The sequence below is a fragment of the Pezoporus wallicus genome, unplaced genomic scaffold (assembly GCF_028554395.1).
Source record: "Pezoporus wallicus isolate ANWC-B61680 ecotype Strahan unplaced genomic scaffold, APGP_CSIRO_Pwel_v1 contig_4788, whole genome shotgun sequence".
Taxonomy (NCBI): domain Eukaryota; kingdom Metazoa; phylum Chordata; class Aves; order Psittaciformes; family Psittacidae; genus Pezoporus; species Pezoporus wallicus.
This window is the reverse complement of record NW_026638769.1, coordinates 2835758-2859151: the sequence shown is the minus strand read 5'-3', so window position 1 is coordinate 2859151 and position 23394 is coordinate 2835758. Positions and strand designations below refer to the sequence as shown.

At 36.3% G+C, this 23394-nt stretch overlaps 1 protein-coding gene across 4 annotated transcripts in view; it reads left to right on the top strand.

Moving 5' to 3' along the window:
* BCKDHB (branched chain keto acid dehydrogenase E1 subunit beta) overlaps positions 1-23394 on the top strand; it is a 116476-nt gene that overhangs the window by 71607 nt on the left and 21475 nt on the right. The gene's annotated exons all lie outside the window — the stretch shown is intronic.

The following is a 23394-nucleotide window of genomic DNA, read 5'->3' as shown; positions in this document are numbered from 1 at the left end:
CAACCAGGCACTGTGCATAGCTTCTGCTGCAGTAGAAATTTTAACTTTTAGTGAAAAGCAGGGAGGACGCACTGTCAGATGCAAAGGGAAAATCTTTATGTATGGTCTGATTTTAGCGTACTTTTTTTACTTTTCTCATATTTTTATCTCTAAAGCTTCTTTAAAATACATTCTAGGAAAAGTTGAAATCTGACACAGAAAAAGCACCCAAACCCAGTGCAGTGTAATGTGGTGTTACGCATAGTGTTCAGAGATTCAGGAAGCGATTCATGCATAGTTATGTAGATGCTCACACTTGTGGAGAGCTTGTATGCACAAGACAGCTCTGTAAAGTTGAGGTGCACGTCACTAGCAGTTGTTTGGAACATTAGGCTTTAACTTTTCTGGAAGTCCTTTTGAGCTTTCTGACATGTTTTATACCTGTACTTGCATACAGATTTTCACCCTAACTTGATTTCTTTCCTATGCACATCAGTGATACTGATTTATAGAAACATCTAAACTAATCGTGGCCATCACCATCTGATTAGCATTTTCTGATAATTCTGTTCTTAATTTAATTATAGGCCTAGAGAGAAATGGGATTCTAAATTTCACAAAATATAAACTATGGTTTATATTTTGTGAAAGTAGTAGTAGTAGTTAAAGTCTGGGAATTAGCCTTTTTGTAGGAAGGAATAGAGTTAATTGTTCTGTGAATGTAATTTTGAATTGCATATGCATAAGGAGTCAGAAATCTGTTTCTTGATCTGTAGTACAATTTCTTTTAAAAAGTAATTGTATTCATTTTAGTATCATTAAATGGAGGTCAGTATTTTTTTTTTCCTACCAAAATTTTGTCTCTGTTAAGAACCAACTATTTATCATCCTGTTAAATAATTAATATTTGACCTCCTTTCTCTTATAGGTAGCCTCTTTGATTAAAATAGGTCTAGGAAAGTCATAAGGTACTGCAAAATGTTAAAAGTAATGATTTTGCTGAAATTCTTACAAAAATGTGAAATAAACTCAACCAAAAGAACCTGACTTTCAGTGTCTTGCATTATTAATAACACTGGAGGAGAAAACTTTTAAGCCGTGCAGTATTCTCATAATTTACTGACATAGCAAAGAAAAGCATATGTGTTGGAGAAAAAAAAGTGAGTTGAAAATTAAAAATCCTCATCAGTAAATATTACTGGAAGAGTGCAAGATGCGAAATGTGTTGCTGAAACTACAGAATGAAGGTTTAATCTTCTCAGACCTCCATTAAGAAAGTTAATTACCTGATTGATCCATCTTGGGGGTGTTTTCATATCAGAGGTATATCTTGGTATACCACTCAGAAAACAGAAAGGAAAGCTTTAAATGCTTTAATAAAGAGCCATTTATTTTTTTTCTATTGAAAACAAATATTTGTTTCATGATAGCTCATAATTTTATATTAGTACTTTTTAGGAAAGCAGGATTTGTATCTTGAATTAATTTATCACACATACTACTTCAGAATACATTGGAATATAACTATGGCATTGAATGTATCCATAGGGAGATTCTTTCATATAAATTGCTTGACTTGAATCTATGTTATAACCATATTGTCATTTCTCTTTATACCCATTCTTGAAGATTTTATCATCTGTACTAAAATTTTGATACCAGTTATTTTTAATAGTATTCATACTGCAAAAGAGATTAGAATAATATTTGCAAAGCATTACAACTTTTTCAAGAAGAGTATTGTTTTAGGCATAATAAAGACCTTGCTTTTTTTGTTCAGTTAAAACTCTTGATCTCTAAATGATCGAGATAAGTCCATATGTCTAATATTACGGGGCTGTAAAAATGAAAACAAGAAGTGAAATTCTCCTGCTGGATACAGTGTGTACTGAGGATGCCAAATATTGGGGATTGCAGTTGGCTTTAGTTTCTTCTTGCACATGGAAGTAATAAGGCTTCAATAAAGTGTGTCCAGTTGGATTAGATGGTTAGTTTCCATATTGTTATTCCATCCTTGCTGTGGGGTCTTTTATCATAGAAATAAAGTGAATAAAAGTACATAAGTTATTTTGAAAACAAACTGTCCCAAACACTTCATGGTGGTGTACACTTCAAGGAAAAGAGTATGAATGGAAATAATGGCTTTCACCCATAGACTGGATGAAAAAACTATATTGAACAGTTTTCTTTTTGCATATGAGAGATTAAAAGCATTGTTTGGAGAGCATATTAAGTAAGATTTGTTCTGTGTCAAATAAGGAACATTTGAAAGGGCCACATTATTACATTAAGTAGTTATTTACTCTGATTTCTCACGTACATAAACCAGAACAGGATGAAGTGGTGTAGTTAAAACGTTGTGATATGTAATCTCAATGGGTATTCTGAATTGAATAACAGATGATTGGATTCAGCACAGGTGAAGTTAATCCTTTGCATTGATTATATTCTGTATAAAAGCTTGCAGACCTGTCATGCTCAGCAGTGAGGGCACTAAACTTCTGCTTAAGGCATATGGTTGGAGCACAGTTTGAGAAGCCTTGGAGAAGGGCCCACTGAGATGTCACTTCCAAAATAATGAGGCACTGGGTGTGGAAATCACCAGTACATGAATCATTTGTAATATAAAAGAACATAAATCCAGTATTTGTGTCCCTGGCCTTCCAGAGAGCTCAGTGTGTTTCCTAGAGTTACATACAGGTTTCAGTCTTGATATTAATCAGAGGATAGATCCCAGCAAATTCAATGGAATAACCTGTTTCTGAGGATTGAGTTACGTGATGTTATTTCCAATTCTTCCGTTCGGTGTCTAAAAATTGAATAAAATAATATTTGTCTATTTGGATTGGTGGTGCTTTAGGTTTCCTCCTGCTGCTGCTAAATAGGGCCTAATCTCCAGTAAGTATTGTAATTTCCTACTAGTGGCTAACATTAGGAGAAAATATTAGATAAGCTATTTTTGTCAGAAGCATTTCAGGAAAAGGAGGAAAGGATACGTCTAGGAATATCTTTCAAAAACATAACAGTTTTACAGCAATCTAGTTCTAAAGCAAGTTACCATAGACAGAATGTGCCAAAACAAAAAAAAATCCTGAATTAAAAAAAGTAATTCAGTGATTTCAACAGTATGAACATTCAGAGTAAAATGGCCCGAAGGCTGATATTGGACAGGGACTGTCAAACTATTATTTTACAGAGTCCTAAAAACAAAAATCATCTTTCTAACAAAAAGCTTTCAGAATGTTTGAACTGAATAATTTTTCATATCACTACGTGTCTTTAGAATCTGAGATGCTGAGATATTCCAAACAGTCCCATTATTTTTGTTTTCTCATGAGCAGAAATTAAGGTGGAATTTCCCAATGAGCTGTGACAGTCCATGGCTTTTTGTGATACTTTGTGGAAACAATCACAAGACAGTACCCCAAAATATTTTTGAGACCAGGTCTGAGCTTCAGTTTATGCATCTGTGTCTGTACTTAGTGCAAAAGGGGCCAACCAATAACATGGTCTGTGGGATTTGTTTTGAAATTATGGTGAATGATTAAACTATTTAACTTCACCACGTCCGCTCTTTTAGCCCATCTGAGCAGGAATCACGAGGTCTAAAAGCCTGGCTTTATATATCATATCAGTTTCTGTCACTAGGAGTATGAAATAGGAAATGTGGGTAGAGTATATAGAGGAAAGCTGGAATAAATACATGGAAGTAAATTCAAGTTTGGCATAAAGTGGATAGTAATTCCATAGAAAAAGAGCAGTGAACTGAAGGAAAAGAAAATCAAAAACGCATCGAATAATGAAAAAAAACAATGTTATTTCAGAAGTAAGGAGTTGGGAGTAGTAAGGGAAGTATCATCAACATAAAGTTGCCAGCCAGTAACTTGAGTCAAAGATGTATGTGAAAGGAGAATGAAGATGTTCCTTGTGTTTATAAAATAGGAATATAGGGAGTTCAGGAACCTCCAGTTTATGGTGGAGCATGTAGTAGAAGCAAATTTGCTATGCAAGTCTGAGTCTTACATTGTGTGGAATGTCACTGGCATATTTTGATAAGCAATGTAGAAAATAAAAGTAAATGGACAAAATGTTACAAAACCAAGATTTCTCAAAGGAAATAAAATGATATTCATAAAAAAAATTAATTTTGTATACTACAAAAAATGTTATAAAAGATTTCCCTGCCCATGGCAGGAGGGTTGGAACTAGATGATCTTAAGGTCCTTTCCAGCCCTAACTATTCTATGATTCTGTTTACCAGTGATACTGAAAAGTTCAGTAAAATCAGTATGAAAAAAGGATCTTTCATATTACAAACTTGACTTGCTAATTATCAAACTAGCAGTTATACTGTGTCATAAAGAGCTTGGACACAGCAATAAACACTCAAACTTTTCTGTTTTCTTTTGTAAACAGAAGAACCAGTTTAGTGCCTGTACTTCCCTGTGTGTCACTGTTTAGACCTCTGCGCCTTCTTGCAGCAGTGCTTGCACAGTACCTGGGGCTTGGGAGCCTGGCTCTAGGGTAGCTGTTTTTTTCTGGCAAAGGTGGTACTTTTCTGAACCTTTATCACTTCTAAAAAGAAAGCAAATTTGAACAAGGAATGATGGTTCGTAGGGTGGTGCCTCTAATTTCTCCACAGTAAATTTTTGAGGCAAAAAATTGTTCTTGATGTTACACCCAAAGGCTCTTATTATGGTTTGACTCACTAGGTGGAAGTATCTTAATTTTTATTTTGTCTCATGTTCTGATGCCTGTGACCCATATGGAAGTCTTGTTTTATAGCTATAAAAAATGCAGCACAAGATGGATGGAATTTTAAGAAGTTTTGTGTGATGTTATCATGTCATAAACTCTATTTTACTCATGAGACTTTATGCATGCTTAGTGTTGGTGGGCATAGGAGGAACAAATTAAAATGCTAACTGAAAATCATTTTAATAGGGATATGTGTTATCAGTTCAGGATACAAGGGGGTGTTGTGTTCCTCTAGGTTGGAATAAATTCAGTCCTGAGAAGAGAAAAATGATTTAATGAATTGCATATAGCGAGATATTAAGCAGGATACACAGTAACCTGTCTGTACTGTGTAAAACTCCCAAATACATTTCTTAAAACAAGCAAACAACCCTGAAATCCTAAAACAACATTCAAGTTGGAAAATGAAGTGCTCAAAGATCATGGTGGATTCTTATAAAATCTTCCCTGAAATACATACTCTAAAGTTGTAAACACAGAGTGTTTACATGCCCAATTAGTCCAGTTCTAGACGCAACAAAAATCAAAATGTCTTATTCATCTGCCGCTCAGCTTGACGTTTCTTCATCTTCTGTGAAACTCTTCATGGAAAGTTCTATGCAGGAGTGGGCACGTGTACTAAGAGATGTCCCAGGCATGGGGTTGCTCATGCACACTCTTGTTTTTGGAGACGGTCTCATGCCCTGCAGGAGGGGCAGCACAGACCCATGTCCTGTCTGCTCTGCCTGCGGGCTGTGTTTCAGGCAGCTACTCGTGGCATATCCATCTGATGGCAAATGATTAGCCCAAGCTTGAATCCCACTGGTGCTGATTTGGATGTGGGTTTCTACACAGTAAGTGTGTGCCCTGCCTACTTAGTTTTGGGTCTGTCCTTTCTGAAAATTATGGGTTAGAGTAAGCTTTCCCATGCACTGAGTATCCTTGATGCTGGCAGGAGTGAAAGCTGTTTCTTTTTTATTTTTTTTTTCTCTAGAAATACAGGGGCAAGAATGAGACAGGAGCTTGGCAGTTCCCATAGGCACTGAAAGAGAAGGGACAGTAAGTGGTGCCTCATTAGGAGTCTTTTATAAGTGAGAGAACAAAGCTACCAGTAAGGTTTTGAGGGGCCATTTCCACTGTTTGAGAATGAATGCCTGCCCTCTTGGAGTATGTGATACACACCAGATTTGCTGCTATGGGAGCAGAGTTCAGACATAGAAAGGGTGGGTAAGATGACAGGTATGTGCCAGTAAACAGCTGGCAATGCATGGGGCAGAGAAGGCTCAAGACAACAATCAACTTGAACCTGCCTGCTTCTCTAGACAGGCATTTGGGTAAGCAGTACCTAACAAGATCAGGCACTTTTTACAAAATCATTCATAGAGAAACAATATTTTAAAAGGTTGTCATTAACGTGCATGCTTTCTATAGATTTATTATTTTCAGCTAACATACTGAATAAATGCTTTTGGCACAGCAGCAGAACAACCTTCTCCTGTCCCATTTTCAGCTGTGCTGACGGTTAGACAGGGGCAGCATTTCTGCCAGATGCATCAAACCCCATTTATCTTCTCCTGTTTGAACTGGTTTTCCTGCATTGGTGGGGTATGCAAGTGTGGAGCCAAGTACTCTTTCATTCTTTATGCAAATTCATGAAGAGGCAAAGGAGTTTATCCCAGGACAATACAAACTGATAAAGTGGCAGAATACACTGAGAGTCACTGTGGTTCAGTGAAATCAAAAGTTCTGGCTACTGCGCGAGTTCATTGTTGGCTTCAACTTAATCAGTCAAGTGTATAGTGTTACGTATGCTCTTACTGAATTTACTGAGGATGCTTTTTCCGTGTTCTGATATTTAATTTGACATGCAAATGTTCATATGCCAGAGGCTGAGCTCCAGCATCATTGTCCTGCTGATGCATCCGTGTTTATTCATATTCATTGTGATTTATAACTTTGAACAATGTGTTTGGCCTTCCATACACTAATTCTGAAAAAGACCAAAACCATGAGCACTGAGGCAGAATTAAAATTTTCTTTGTTATGCACCCTTTCCCCACTATGTGCATGTTCATCTTTCTAGCTACTAAAATTGTCCTTCTAAGAGAAGGAGATGTTTTTTATTTATACTTACTCTAAGATGCATTTTACAGTTTAAATTCAAACTGCTTTAATTAGAACCATGTTGTGATTCTGATAGCCCATGGAGATGATAGGAGTGAGATCTTACTACAAAGAGTGAGGAAGGCAAAAAACTTTGTGGAGTGCATATCTAATGTTTTCTGGTCTGTGGTATGGTGCTATTTTTCCATTTTAATCTCCAATTCCATGTTAGAGTTCAGTAGCGTCAGCATTTTAAACTGGTATTTAAACATAACTAATGATGATTTAGGAGAACATCAAAGCTATGAACTTTCCTACAGCAATTTTGTGTGTTAACGCTGTTACTGAGCAGGCCTTTATATTATGTCAAATTACCAACTCCTTGCTTGATTCAAATTAATAAGAAAAAATCCCTTCCATCTTTAGTAGCTTTTACAGTGCTTTGTAAAGGTGATCTGAGGCAGGACTCTAGAATAAGGCAACTGCAAAGTAATTGCTAACTCAAGGATATCAAACTTCTGCTTGACAACCTAACAATATTGTGTTTAACTTGCTTTATTTTGTTTGGCATTATCTTTTCCTCCATATGAGTTATGAGTCACTTTAGAATGCCAAATGGAGCTCTGGACAACAGTTTGCAATGGCGTGCCCAGGAGTGCCTCATAAAAGTTTGGTAATGACCTTTCTTCTAATTTAAAGCTATAAAAACCTTGGGTGGTTGAAGTCACTCAGCCTTTCTCATCTTTTCTCAAAACACTTCAGTGAGATGCTATAGAATGCTTTATTAGCCGCAGGTATAGCAGTTCAGTAAGTATTAAGGCATCTTGACAAGTCAGGGTAAAGAGTAATGTGGAGTTTTTTAGTTGTGCTGTATGTCAGGTTTACTTCTTTGATGCAGACAGTAGCTTGTCTTCTTTACTTAAAAATTTAATGGGTTGATTTGGTGTTGTAAAGTGTTGACTCATGAAAGCATATTTTTCTGGGTTTTTTTCCCCCCCTTTTTTTTTTTTTCCCCTGTTTTTTCATAATATGATATGGCCACTAGAAATGGTCTGGCTAGACTGTCAGTTTAGAACAGCAGATGCAGTCAGAGTAGTTTCACTGGAGTAGTCTGTGGCATATAAAGATCTATGCAGAATAGAGTTAAAAATATAGCATGAAACAAAAATCTGTGCTTTCATGTTAATGTCTCACTGAAGTTTTTAAAATACTATACATAAGGAGTATTGCTTTTTTTTCTTTTTGTACAGGTTTAATTAATACATAAAAGGCCTGTAAACCAGTGTGTATTTATTGATGTTTTATGTATGCATACAAGATCAAATTATTTCATTTCCGTACTGAATGTGTTCATAGGAGAGGATGTAAAAAGAGCCTCTTGAACCCTTCTGCGCTGCTGTGCCTTTCCAGCATGCCATGAATGTTATACTGTTGTTGTTGGCTATGTTAAGATCTTTAATACTGAAGAGAAGATGGAGGCTGCTGTTTTACTGCCTGAAAAAACAAGTCTAGCAGCTTCTGCTGCATCCTGGAGACGGGAACTGCCTGCTCTCCCTGGGGACAGATACAGTTTGTCAGTGCCTGAGTGTCACCCTGGCTTAAGGTCTCATATGTTTGCAGGATATGTTATGACAGTGCTGAGTTTCCACATGATAGTTTAGGTAGGCACAGAAGAAGAAATTTTGGAATGGTCTATTTTGTTCAATAGTCCTTTTGAATGTAAATGGACATATATGTTCATTGCTGTCATACAGGGATGCAGCAGTTTAAAAGCTGTAATTAGAAAGCTACAAAAGCAATTAAAACTGATTAAGAATTCCTGAGTAGCAGTTGTAAACCTGCAATTAGTTCCTGAGAAAAAGAAAATTTCTAATTTCAGTCATTTACATGAGAAGAATAGCAACGCTGAGGGACAGCCCTGCATGTTCCTTCTGTTTCCTGTGGCCTTATCTGAGACAATGCTTTAGGCTGCTCAAGGAAGGTCTGTTATATACTGGTAGCAGCAGTATGAGAGAATGAACATGAGTTATTCTCCTAGTTGTTGATATGATTCATATGCTGTATATAGGCAGCGCCTGTGATGCTTTATGTAGTTGTGCTGTATTTGCTACCACAGTGGGATTTTGAAAGGCAGTTTTATTGAAAGAGCAGTAGCAGTACGGGCATCTGTCTACTTCCAACTGGAAATGTTTGTTACTGTTACCACGCTTAACACTGAACATCTAAGCAGGAAACAAGTTGCAGGCTCACATAGCACATATCAATCTACTGACAGTCATCACAAGGAGCAAAAATTGATGAGGATTTAATGCTAGATGTGACTGAGTGGGGAAGGAAGGTCTGCCTCCAATGTACCAAACAGTGGTGATTTTATAAAACACCCTTCAAAACTGAAAAATTTTATTTAGCAAGAGCCAAACCCATCTTTTATTAATCTATATATGGAAGTTTCTGACTTTGGAAAAGTTGATATATGTGGCTGGAATAGTTCCTAAGATACATTGGCTTGGAAATAATTCTTTGCTCCCTGTCATCACTGAATAAGTGCCTTTTGTCAGTGTTATGGCAAGTGGAGTTCTGATCACCCAGCTCCATTTTGCTGAAGCACAAAGCATGACCAAATGACTAGCACTGCAATAACTTTGATGTTCAAGGAGTATATTTACTTGGATAGAAGTCATAAGTGGGAGGCAGAAATACTTTACTCTCTCACATAATTTGGTGAAAAAGTACAATTTCTCCTGTATATTTTAAAGAAATTGCTATTCTACGCTTGGGGTAATACAGATTAGGAAGAAATATAGATTAAATGGAGCTTTTCTATTACTCAAGGTAATATAAAATACCAAGCTCTTCAGTGGGGAGGCAGTAGGGAATGTAAGCTACAGAGATTTCAGAGGCGTTGTCTGGATACTGTATGCTCTCCCTTCCCATGTGTGTCTGGCACTATCAACTTGGCCTCAGCTCACACCGGGTGAAAACATAGGTCCAGGCGATGAAGTCAGTGGAATTAAGATTTTATTCTGAATACCTGTTTTTATAGTATTCCATGTGGAGAGTATGGTTGGCCCTAAATGTCACCTGTTAATTTTTTTCTTTAACTGATTGCACATGTGTAAAATTGGAAAGCTCAAGTTCTCTAGAGCAAAGCTGCAGTGCTTTGCTTTTTCATACGTTCTTTTGTTCAAGAACATTAGTTGTATTGTGCACCGATGAATAACCTTGCAATAAGTAAATCCCTAGAAAGTGCAGTGTTTTTGAGCAAAGAAAATACCAAGAATGTTTTCTAGTATTAAAGTGTTATGAGTAATATTACCAATATATTGTAAAAAAAATGAATGTCACCAGGTCTTCTAGAAAGGAAATATCTCCTGGTTTTGCTTTCTTTAGTTTTGTGGATTTCAGAAACATTTCAGAATCTTATGTGGCTTTGTACATTATGTTACATGAAAAAAACGAGCTTATAGTATATTAGAAGAGATGTGTGAAGCTGTTTAGCAGCTAGCTATTAAAGTAAACTTGTAGCTTGGACACACTTATTTTAAGCTATATTAGTCAAACTGTTACACATTCTTTGAGAAGACTTGGGTTTTCTCAAGACAGTGATTCAGTTCAAAATTGCACCCCTGCTACATCAACAGGTAAAAGCAACAGTAAAGAAGGAATCCTCATTATCCATTAGTCCTTAAAAAATGCAAGTTAACTATTAGAAGTGTGTTTTGCCTTGCTGGAAGTTATGAAAGGCAATGCAGTGCATTTATAGACATCACACAAGTCTCTGAAATATAGGCCGCAGTTACAGTGGGTTTGTGGTGGAGAATCAAAAAAGGTAATTATATTTTTTGTCACCTTTGGTCTTAAAAGCTATTTGTGAGACTATAGTTTTCCTTTTTCCAGTTGTCGACATAGCTTTCTTTTTAAAGGAGTCTATTATTTTTCTTTATATGATACATGTAGCAAGAAGTCTGTATTTGGTTACCTAAATATGTGGCCTGACTTATAAAAAATCTTCATCTGTCCTGAAGCTTAATGAAACGTTCCTGCTGGCTTCTTTTTCTTTGTACTTCTCATTCATGAAAAAGAGTGATTGTTCTATAAAAAAGGTAATCTAAATATCTCCTAGTTCTTCTTTTTAAAGTTGATATCCCATAAATCATCTGCTTCAGAAACAAGGGGAAAAAGGATGTAATCTCAGTGATACTTTTTCATAGGAAAGTGCTGAAAGAAAAAGGAAAGAAGCATCATGACTTAATGCCAGTGACATTAGTAATTGCTATTAATTTATCTCAGGTTATCACTGAGATCAACAAGTCATTAGTTAACTTTGGTAAAGCCAGCATTCACCAGTCTATATAGAAGCTTTTCTAGAATAACAAATCTTTAGCAAGGTACCTTTTGAGAGAGATCAGGTTTTCATGCAGGAGCTTTGAATTCATAATTGTGTGACTGAAAAGGACTTAGGTTTTGTATGCATATGCCTATTTATTTTCTGGTTTGAGAACATGTTTGAAATTTAGAGTGCTTTAAAAATAAAATAAGTAACTTGTTTAAAAGGTTCTCATAATACGGATTGTAGTTTAGGGAGTATCTTATTTCTTCCTGAGACAGCAGCGCTTTCATGGTTTACAAGTTCGATGATGAAATTCATCTTCCCAGGGACAGAGATTGATCCTTAACTTGTTCATGTGTCATGCTAAGAAGTACAGAATTCTACTATGCTAATATAGTGAGAATTGTTTTTTTTTTAAAATAAGAATATAATTAACATTTTGAATAAAATAGATTTAATTTTCTTCCCTCTGATTTATTTCCTCATCTATGGGCTGAACTTGCCTCAGAGTTGTATAATGAGTAGGTGGGATGGCTTGTGAAAAAGGATAGCTGAGAATTATTGCAAACTGTTTCAGGCATCTTTCCATACTAAATTCAGAATTTTCATATGTCAGGGATGTGCACCTTTTAATGACTTAACTTGTAGAAAGTTGTCTAACTTCTGTGATTATACGAGTACATAATTTTGGCCTCTGACTGTTGAAAGACTTGCTTGTTCAGGAGCTGGTTGACTTAAAAGGTGCAGATGTAATCATCTCTACTATGTACCTAACATTTGTTGGACAGCGGAATATCCACTATGATAAAATGTTTTTTTTTCCTGTTAAATTGATCATACATTTTACATTTAATGTGTGAGAATAGTCTAATAAAAATTAAGCAGAAATAATTGAAGCTCCATTCTGATCCCATGGTGAGGGTATTAGTCATTATTGTTTCTTCTGAGTATCACAGTTAAATACACTCTAGATGGCATAATAAAATTGGCTGCTTGTAATTTTGAGGAGAATGCCACATACCGTTTTTTAAGTGGAATACAGAATTGCAGTGATACATGCTAGAGTTGTCCTAGGAAAACTCTTGAAACTCTTACAGGCAAGTGACTTTATATTGGAAAAGTAAATTTATGGTCTGCTTTGGGGTAGTACATGCTACTATTTGAATTGAAGGAGAAAGAAAAATATGCTTATGAAACTTGGGTTCCAGTGCTAGTAGCCGATGCTATGATCAAAATAAAATGTATTTCTAAGCATATAAACATGTATTGCAAAAGAGAATCTCAACACTAATCTTAACTGCAGCCTGGTAGTTAACTAAAATGGCAGAATATCTTAAATAAAACAGTTTTACAGTGTTAAATAAAACGGAGTTTTGGTTTGTTACTGAAATTTACGGGCTGCACAGTTTTATAATTACATGGGTGATTTTTCTTTAATCAGCTTTTAAAATATTAATTATGCCTATGTTTCATACTATTAAAAATAATTCCTCACTGACATTTTAAAATATTTTTCTGGGGGAAAAAAAAAAAAAGCTGTTTGGCTGAATATGTTCCAGTGTTTTTACTGTGGGATGCGGTTCTGTGTACTGTTAGCCCTACTCTGAGTCATTAGCTGGGAGCTCTGCTAAAAATACGATGATGATCATTTATACCTGTGGAAGTAATTCAGCTTTATCTGACTTGAAAAGCCCATTGCAATATTAAAAAAATATTGCAAGTGTGAGAAACAGTTCTCTATTTGTGTGCTAACAGGTATTGTGCCAGCTTCAGTTGGGAGCCCAGTGCTCTGCGCTATGGGAATTACCTGGCACTTTAAAATATGAGAGGTATGAGTGCTAATTATCAGACCTTGTGTAATGCGAATCTTAGCCCAGTCCTGCTTCTGCAATTGTTAAGATTGGGTAGGACTGAGACACATAAAAATAGTGCCAGTGACTGCAGTGTTTCAAAACAAGGCTGAAGTAAATAATGAAATATATAAGGGTCAATGTATAGGTTACTTCTATTCTTGACTGAATGCAACAGTGCTAGCATCACAGCCAGGACTGCAGCGAATCAAGTGAGCCTTATCAATTTGCTTGGAAATAGCTGCATTGCACAATAACTTTATTCCTGGTAACTGACAGTTTATGCAAAGGTGTAAAGGCAAATTCCTGGCTGTATTCCTGGCAGCCCTACTGCTTAGGAGATTTCCACATTCATCATTCCTTCACCCGTAAGTTTCACAATTTTCTAATCTGTTCGCTTCTAATTTTGTCATAATTTATTAATAGTAGGTATATTAAAACAACAAAGCAGTTGAGGAAGATGGCTGATGTAACGAGTTTTCAAGTTACGATTAATTTTGTCTTTATAGCTGAAGAGATGAAAAGCAATACTCTTTTTCTCTTCAGTGAAGTGGCAATGTTTGTGCTTTCTAGAACCTTAGGGTACACAAATCAGAAGGAAAAAGAATGAAGAAGTGTGGCTGCAGATTTTACTGGCAATTTTCAAGTTCAAAAAGAAACAGTGAAATAAATATTATTGTGATGTGCTTTCAAATGGAAGAATTCCTCTTATTTTTTTTTAACTGTAAAAAGATTCCTTAGCTTTTTAGGAAGGCCTTGTTCTTCCCAAGATTTCAATTGGATTAAGTTAGACGAATTATTGCTGTATAGTTTCTTTAAGGCTGAAAAGTTTGTGTTCATGCTACTGTTCTTTTGGGCCTTTTTCCCTGCTTTCTCATGTGTGCTTGGCAATGTGGGCTGCATCTCTCTAGAAGATCATTAACAGATCTCGGGGACATTTTCACAGCCATGGCCACTCTTCTGTTTTTGCGTGCCTTGGCGATGGACACAGAAGGCAAATAATGGCTCTTGATTAAACAGAGAAATACATCATCTTGTACTCTGTGTTTATGGGTTTTACATTATATTGAAATTCAAGGATGTTATGTTAGCAGAAGGCATGAAGGCTACTGACAGGCAATGCCTGGGACTGTGCCTACCATAGCAAAGAGTGTTAATTAGGGAACCCAGGGCAACAAGGGCTTACGGCCATCTCGGTTCTCACAGTAAATCCGTATCTGTTATTTTAGAAAGATTCAGATCATGAAAGCTTTTTGCAAAAGGTTGTCCAGTGTTTAATAACCCTACAATACTGATGTCAGTGACTACGCAAGCAGGCTTTCTAGTTTACTTTGCACTTCCCCATATACAATGCAAACAGATAGCTAATGACTGGGTAAATACAAAGGAAATGTACTTTGTGCACTGTGTGTTCTGAGCTTGAGTGTTTTGGTCTTTATTTGGTTTGCCTATTTTTATATTCTTTCACAAGCACATTTTGTAATGATGGAATATTACAGAGTTCCTAGTACAGTACAGAGGAATAGCACAAGGAATGTATTGTGCTCACTCTTTTAAAATCTGAAATCTTTGCTGATGCCAATTATTTTTGGCTTTCATTCTTTTAAACTAATACAGCATGAACAGGGGTTATGTGTTATGATTCTTTAGCACGAGTGTTCATTCAAAGCAAAAACATCAGACAAAAACATGTCTGTCAGATTATAGTGTATCATTTTCTTTCTTACCTTTTCAACTTATTTTTCTTTTAAATGAAAATCCATAAAAAGTTTAAATGTGTGAAAGAAATGACAGTGGGAGCTGAGGAAAACATCATTAGCTGAAAACTACTACCAGTTGTAGTATTAACCCACAAGGATTACGTTTGAGTCATGCGAGCAATATGATTTACAAAACCACAAAAGACAGACATTGAAAGCAAAGTATTTAAACTCAGGATAATCTTGGACTAGCTAACACAGCCCGGCACACTGGTCCGTGCTGCTGCTGGAAATGCCTGCTGCTGCCTGGCACGCAGCTGCACTGCCCAGCAGGATTCCCAGCTTCTTTTCTGCAGAGCTGCTTTCCGTCTGGCTGCACACAGTGTGCAGTGGTGCACAGGGGCTTCAGAGCCAGGGTGCCGGGTTTGTGCTTCATGAGGTGCCTATCAGTCCTTTTCTCTGCTTGCCGAGGTGCTACTTCGTAGCTACTCCACATTGCAGCTTACCATTCCTTTCCCCCTAGTTTGGTATCACCTGCTGTCTTCCTCTGGGAGTGTATGCCATCCTATCATTAAGATTTCTAATAAGGATGTTGATGAATGTTGATCCCTGAGGAACATGTCTACTGACCTGCTGCTGGCTGGATTTTCTCCTGCTGATCACCAGCCTCTGAGCCTGACTGATCAAGCCAGTTTTCCACCCATGCTCACTTTCTCAAGGTGTGTTTCATCAGTTTGGCTAAAAGCGAGACTATGGGAGGCTGTTGATAGCTTTGCTAAAGTAATGGTAAAATGGCATCTGCTGTTCTCCCCTTGTCCATTATGAAGGCAAGGCATCTTAGAAGGCAACCAGTTTGATCAGGCAAGATTCTCCCTTTTTAAATTCATGTTGTCCTTTCCAAAGGACTATATAAACATGGCCATTCCCAAACAGCTTGTAGCCCTTGGTGTGCTTGGACATGGCATTGAGGATGGCTTGCTCCATCTTTTTAGGAACTTGATGTTAAGGCTGACTGGCTTACAGCTGCAGTCACATTTCTGCAGATCCTCCTTCTTGCCCTGCATGAAAATGTGAGTTAATTATGTTGCTATGCCTGACTGTGTCTTGTTCCTGAAATCAGACTGGATTTGAGGAAGAAATCGCCTATTATAAATCTCTCTCTGGTATTAGAAAGTTCCTTATGCAAAAAAAAAAAAAAAAAAAATCCACCCTGTGTCAGCTACTTGATCTGGTTTAAAGGTTGTGCAGGGTTTTGTTTATTCAAAGGCAGTGGCCTGAACAGAAGGGGTTGGCAGAAGTGCATGAGCTAGTCTGTTCTTATGTAACTAATTTTCCAAATTATTTTAGAATATTATGGTGGAAAGAAAGGAAAACTAATGATAGCATTTCTGTGGAAAAATCCCACCCCAGTGCCCAGCAGTTATTGTGTCAATATGAAAAGCTGCAGTGACAGTGTGAGAGCAGAGTGCTTTTGCCCACATATTGTGTTAATCTTTCTCACTGCCTAAATTACCTGTCATATGTCTGTCAAGCCCAGCCATCATCAAACAGGTCAATTTGGGTTTTGGTGTCTCCTGACATACTTATCTTTAAGGTTCAAGCAGTGACGCTTGCAAATAATTGGAAAAGATAAGCTAAATGAATATTTGATCTGAGAAAAGGAAGGCATTTATTTTGGAAGTTTTGCAGGAAGTTTTGAATCCTGGAGTGAAGCCTGAGTTTTAGCATTAGATTTCTCTGAAGGTTTTTTGCATTGCAAGCGTTTGCACCAGCTGGAATTAGCCTCAGAAAGTGGACAAATGGAACAGTCTCTGAAGAAAATTTGGAAAATTTTCTTTCCTAGATTGCTGTTTTGTATGCTCCTGGCTGATTTAGACAAAACTGAGCTACAATTTGGAAAGTTTGGAAGCTTGTGATGTCTTTGTGTGGGAATAATCAGCATCAAAAGCACAGTGTTGCAGTTTGGGTGTTTATCTGTTACTGGGATTACTTGCACATGTGTCTACTGATCAGTTCCTTGATGCTGGATAAGCCCTGGCTGCTCTTGACAAATAGCTTTCACATTGTCACTTAGATTTTGGGGTAAGAGAGTTTCTACAGAGATTTAGTGCTTGAATTCATTTTAGGTTTGAGATTTCTGGAAGCTATCTGTGTGAAACATAATTGCTTCTTCTTTATGGGGCAGTGGACTCGATGTTCTGAAGAACACTTCAGATCTCCACACTGTTGAGTTAATATGGTGATGTTACATAGTTAAAGAATTGCCTTTGTTTTCTTATTCCCTGTTTGTAATATACCTTTTTCATTTTAATTTCTGCCTTTTCTCAAATTCAGCACTGTTCACTTATTTTAGCAGCTCTTTCAAATGTTCTTGGATGGGAAGCAATCATATGGTCTCATTTACAAGAAAATATTTTGAAATGATCTAAGGAAAACCTGTAATGGTAAACCGATTTGTTTTTAACTCGGGCCATAAAAAAGTAATTAAAGACGTGTGTTGAAATTGCAACTAAACCTGTTATTGTCTTAAGATGAATTGCAAAGTAAGCATGTTCCATAAGGGATTTTGCAGAATGCAGCACAAAATATTTCTGCAAATCATAGAGGTGCTGTGACTTAGAATAAAGGATATGTCTCCTAAACCTTGGCAGTGTGAGCAAGCAGATAATTGATCTTGCTGAGACTGCTGCAGTAGGTGGGTGTTCATGAACAATTACTGTCTAGTTGTATTTAATTACTATTTAACTGAGCTCCACTGCTCATCTAATTTACCTCTACTTGGCATCAATGTAATCCAATAAAAATGTAAATAATTGATAATAAGTTCCTTAAAATTTCAGTTGTACAAGGTTTGCTAGCTTCAGTTACAAATGATAACATATGGTCTTTGCGGTTCAGCTCAAAGATACATTGGTGTGATTGGTGTACTTGCTCATTTTGTATTACTTAAAACAATTAAATAAAATTTTTAATAAAATTCAAAGATGTTTGATTATATAAAAATCAATAATATATAGTATGTTATAATATGTATGCTACATATACCTATGCTTGAATGTGAATGTTCTCCAAAGGCAAACATGCTGCTTCTGTAATTAAATATTAACGAATAGTTTTAAGTTGCATTGTGGATAGTCAGTTTCTGAATACAATCTACTTTGACAGAGGTTTAATCAATTAATGTCAGTTTTGTCTCATTTTTTTTTAATAGCAGATGAAACAGACTTTTAAGGCGAATAGCTGACCCTTTACAGAAATAGATTGACATATGCAAAGGGTGTGTAATCTCTGCTGTGTTATATAATTCCTATCTAAGGAACTTTGATGCTAGGTTAGTTAAGATGCCTGACTTAAGATGAAGTTAGGCAGTTTGACATATAGAGGGGAAGATAACAGATAGCTGAAGTAAACACACAGCACAGGACAAACTACATTGTTCAGAAAAGACGATTTATGAATTCTGTGTCTGGTAGGAATTACATGCTGAAAATCTCAGATGTTGAGGAAAACGTGCTGATGTCATCTATTCAGACAGTTCATAGACATTTAAAAGACAGAACATTGATTTCAGAAGTATTTTGCTTGGTTTTATTGTTGAAAGGCAACATGGTAATAATAGTAAATTATTTGTAATTAGCACTTGGAGACACTCAGGTTTGTCAATTTAAAGTCAAACAATTTATGTCCAGAATAGACATTTGTTGCCAAATAAAAGAGGACTATTACACTATTTCAAAGGACAGTTGTACATTTAGGATACTCTCAATATTTTTAATAAGGTAGATAATGCATTTAGAACTGAGATTAACATGCTTATCTCTGCAGGCCAGGTGTGGAGGAGATTAGCTTTAAAATTAGAGGCCATTAAGAGTTTTGCGCTGAAGGCAATATCTAATAGGAGTAAGACATGAGCTATAACGTGAGGAACCTATTAATAAAATGCAAACAAAGCAGAAGGAGCAGCTGCCCTTTAAATATATGTGTGTATATATATATCTTTTACTGTATCTACATACCCCTAGATTTCTGTAAAATAAGGACTCTCAGCTATAAATCTCAGTGAGGGAAAATGCTTTCATGTGATTAGTGTGTGAATAGGTATTTATGGGACCAAAACCCAATCAAAATTACAATTTAATTTACCATAGCTTTTTCAGCGAGGTTACACGCTACATGATCTAGCAAGGTCTAATTTCCTAGTATCTAGAAGGCTTAGTTGTGTATGATAGCTTACTGACTTGTAGGAGCACCTTGCAATGGTATCTATGAAAAGGAAGAATTAAGGGCTAAAGAAACTTTTTTTCTGAAAATGACTGCAAAACCAGTCCCTTCCCCGATAACAGCAAGTATTCAACATGAAGTTTTTAAGCAAAATAAAATTAAATTTTCAAATGTCAACCTTAAATTATTCTCCCAGAAGGGATCACATAGCCTTTAAAACATTACTTGCTTGATGAATGACAGTTTTGAAATCATTCATAAGGAATAAGCAGTAGTGTTTTACCCAATGCAGCTGGGAAATGTGGGGTTTACAAGTTTTTGAAAATGAATTAAATAATAATTATCTCAGAATTTATAATACAAGAAGTTGAAATAGGTCTGTCAAAAATGTGACTGATTTAGTATAATGCCATGGACAAAATGACACTTTACCAAATGAAAGTAAGCAATTACTACTTAAAGTCTTTAAATATTAGTAAGAAACAAATTAACATTGTGAGTTGACACGTCTGGTACATTTGCCGGATGCTCGAGTTTTCAGATCTCCTGAATGAGTGACTTGGAAATCTGAATTTCTGTGGGAAGCAATTACTCTAATTCTAATTCTTACTAATATTACAGAAAAGGTATATGGAGTTGAAAATGGAGTCCAAAAGTAGAACTGACTTTGGGGAATTCAGGAGTGTTTGCAAAGTTCAGAATTCATAATGAGAAAAGGAATGGACACACAATCAAGATGATAGTCTTGAAAATGACAGATGGCATTAATTTTGGAGGACAAGCATATGAAGCACAGCAAAATAAGTGTGATTGAAGCGATGATATGAAACTGGATCTGCCCTTGATTTATTAGCTTTAGTAAACATGTAGACTAAGAGGACTGCGTACAGAAAAATATTCACAGAATGTATTTAAAATGGAAGTGGACTGTGTCAAGTAAATGTATTCCATTGTTGAGATGTGTTCTTTCATCTTAGGCTTTTTTTCACAAATATTTTATTTGGAGAGTTGTTTCAGTGCTTATAATGGTTAAATTCTGTTGACACTTTTCTGGACTTTCAAAATGTGTTTTTTTTTTCTCAGTTGAGAAGCACAATTTTTGGAGAATAAGATTAAGAATAAAACGTACTTGATTAAAACTGTGAAGGCTCTTATTTTTTGCTCAGGTTCATAGGATCCAAATTTCTATGCGTGTGCCAGATTTTTCAAGTGAGCCGTATTCAACAGATTTAAGGCTAATCTTTTGTAGCTGAATTTTTGAAAATCAAGGTATTTGCAGTAATTTGCTCTGCAAATGCCGTTGGTGCTGTGATTCAATCATGTACTATAGTGTCTGCCTACTTAGTTTGCTGGAAAAGCTGATGCAGATTTAGCAGAGCAAAACATTCAAGCCGTTTGGAATCGCTGACAGTTTCAATTCCATAGCTGGGAAATGGTGAGCAGCCCATTACTTGTCTTTTCCCTGCAAGTCTTCACCCTTGAATATTAGGGAGAGAAAATTCCTTCTCAGCTCAGGAGTGCTAGATATTTATAGCAAGAGAGTTGAAAACAAGGATTCTCAGCTGCAAAATGTGGGACTTTGTATTAAACAAAATGAGGCCAGAGCTGTTAATTCCGGATAGATTTACTTATTATCTAGACACTGAGCGATGCCATAAAATGGTCAAGTGCTGGAGCTGGTGTCTGACACTAGAGAAGTAGGAAAAGAGTTGATCTTTGATATAAACCAAGTTAGTTTAAGACGCTGCTGTGCAGATAAGCATGCTGATAGTCGAGTGTGTTACAGTGGTATAAATTGCTGAATATTTCAATACCACAGAAGTATTTTTATACTTTCCTTTTACGCTTAGCACTTTTTGGCATGTGGGAGTTTTTAGTCCTGGTTGTTTGCATTCTTTGGCTGGACAGTTTTTAGCTATTCCTCAGTGGCTCTCTTGATTTAAGACCTGCTTTATAGTGACATCTAGCAGCATGTATTGATTTATTGCTCTGTGTGAAAAATAAGGATATCACTTCACTGTGTAAGCAACCGTTGGGATGACCAGGGCTCATGGTAATTGTGTACACTGTATATGTAGTTCTGTGTGTTCTTTATGGCTTGAATAACTTAAATTTGGTGTTGATAATTTCTTTTATAACAATGATGCTTAATTTTTGATATAAGTGTTGGCTGACTGGACAATTGCCTGGACCAGATTAACTGAGGGCTTTGAGAAGTTTTGCTGCCGTAACTCCCACTGCAATCGTAAAGCAGAAGTCTCGGTCATGCAGAGCTCTCAGGGACTGCCTTGCCCCTGCAGAGGGGGGCTTGCCTTCTCCCTCAAATTGTGAGGAGGTTTCAGACAACTAGCTTAAACCAGATCCTGGCTCTAAAATAGCTAACTGAGGTTAGAAGCTGCCCACTCTAATGGACTGATTTCAGACATTTTATTGATGAAACAGTTTTGAATTAAATATTTTAATGTCCAAAATGCATTTTTAAATTCTTTCAGGTAATAGCTGCGGTTGCTGCCATTTCCCTCTGGGTAATACAGTAACACAAATTTATTCAGTGGCTTCTGAGTAACAAAACCTAGTTTTAGATGTCTTAAACCTGCCAAACTGGGGGTGCAGTGCTTGCTTTGCAGCTTCAGGGACCGAATTGTGCCACCTCTGGCAGTTTGTTAGAGAGAAGGGGTCTGTCCCCTCTGGCAGTGCTCTAAGTGCCTCCTGAGCAAGGCGGAAGTTTTGGGTCCGGAAGTCATTTCCCTGGAGAATTCGCAGAAGGTGTTTGCCACTTGAACTCCGAAATAAATATGGAGTTGGGCACACAAAATTTACTTAATTGAAGCAAACTTGTGATGAATGGAGCACCCTACCATTGCCTTCAGGGCCTTACTTCCAGACAAGTGGTTGTAGAGGACTGATTGCTATATTCCAATCAATTCAATTACAATAATATAAAGTGTTAAGCATAAAGCAAAATATTAACTATTATAGTATTAAACAAAATCATTATCTTAGCTTTTACAGTTTTTGACCAGATATCACAGAATGAATATTTGATAGTGTGGATGTCTCTTCCTGTATGGCCAAAACACCTGTGGTGCTGAACTGGAGTCCTGCCTGAGGACACAAAAAACAAACCAGGGAGTTGTTTTACAAATGTTTCATGCTTTAAATCCACAGTTTAGTGGGCTGTAACATGTTCAATCAGTAATACAGGTAAAACCAGGACTGGTTAGTACATTAACATGTTTTGTAAGGTTTCTTTCACAAAAAACCCACACCCAACCATCAAACCCAGCCCTTTGTGCTGTTTATTTATTTGCTCACTGAGAGCAAGCAAGTGGCTGCGTGGCATTTACTTGCCAGCTGGGATTAAACCACAACAATATGGAAAGGGTTTCACAGTTTGACTGTGTACTAGACTTGTTACTCTCTATGTTAACCTTTTTTTGACAGTTTTGAGCCAGCTCTTTTGTTTACATAGCAGGAAGAATTAAGAATGGTAATCAGTGAAAGTAAGAATTAAAGAATTCAGAGTGTCTTTCTACATAAATAGTAGTAACAATTATGAAATATATTCCAGAGGAAATGGATGGTTTTGTTATATTTCTTGGCATAGCGTGACACTAAAAGATAGTAAATTACCTCTAATTCTCTTTATGTATACAAGCGTATTTACAAATTATCACCGTTTCAAATCAGTATTTTTAAAGCTTTATGTTCTATAAATACAACCTAAGATAATTGCAGTTTGAGTTAATTGCTTCCATGTGCTCTGGTTTGTAGTTGCACTTCAGCTTTAAATTCTGAAAGCCAGTCTCATGCCTTTTTCATAGCATGAGATTTTACAGTCGATTATGGAACATAAATACAGAACTGAAATACAGGACTGCAATTTTAAAATATATTCTTTCCATGCTAAATTAATCTGTTTATTATTTAGCACTTTTTAACAGATTATTAAAATTAATTCTAAAGCTCAGGAAAGTGTTGAACATATTAGCATTAGCTGTTCAGAAGAAAAAAATGTTTATTTTAGAAAACACCACTGGTCAATACGTAATAAACCTGAAATCTGAGTTTTCCATATGTAGAAAGTATGATATTAATTATGGTATTGTACCTGCAGCTCTGTATTTTTAATGTTATGGGTTATTTTTTTTTTTTTAATACAATTAAAGTAAAATTTCTCAATTTTTCTAGAGCTGTTCATAGATTTTTACGGTCAAGAAAAGTTCTGAATAATGCAATTAAAACTTCATGGGCCTGCATTTGTACTTTTGCCAAATACTGTAATTAATCCAGTGAAAAAAATACATTAGGGTGTAATATAATTATAAAAATACACAAACTGTAAAATGAAGTGCAATCATCTTATTTTGAAACAGTTTGCTGAATGTGAATTGTCTGTTAGCTGAAGCTCAAACACAAGTCTAGTTCCACGTGCTTCATAATCTGATCTCAGTGTATAAAATCTTTGGAGCAA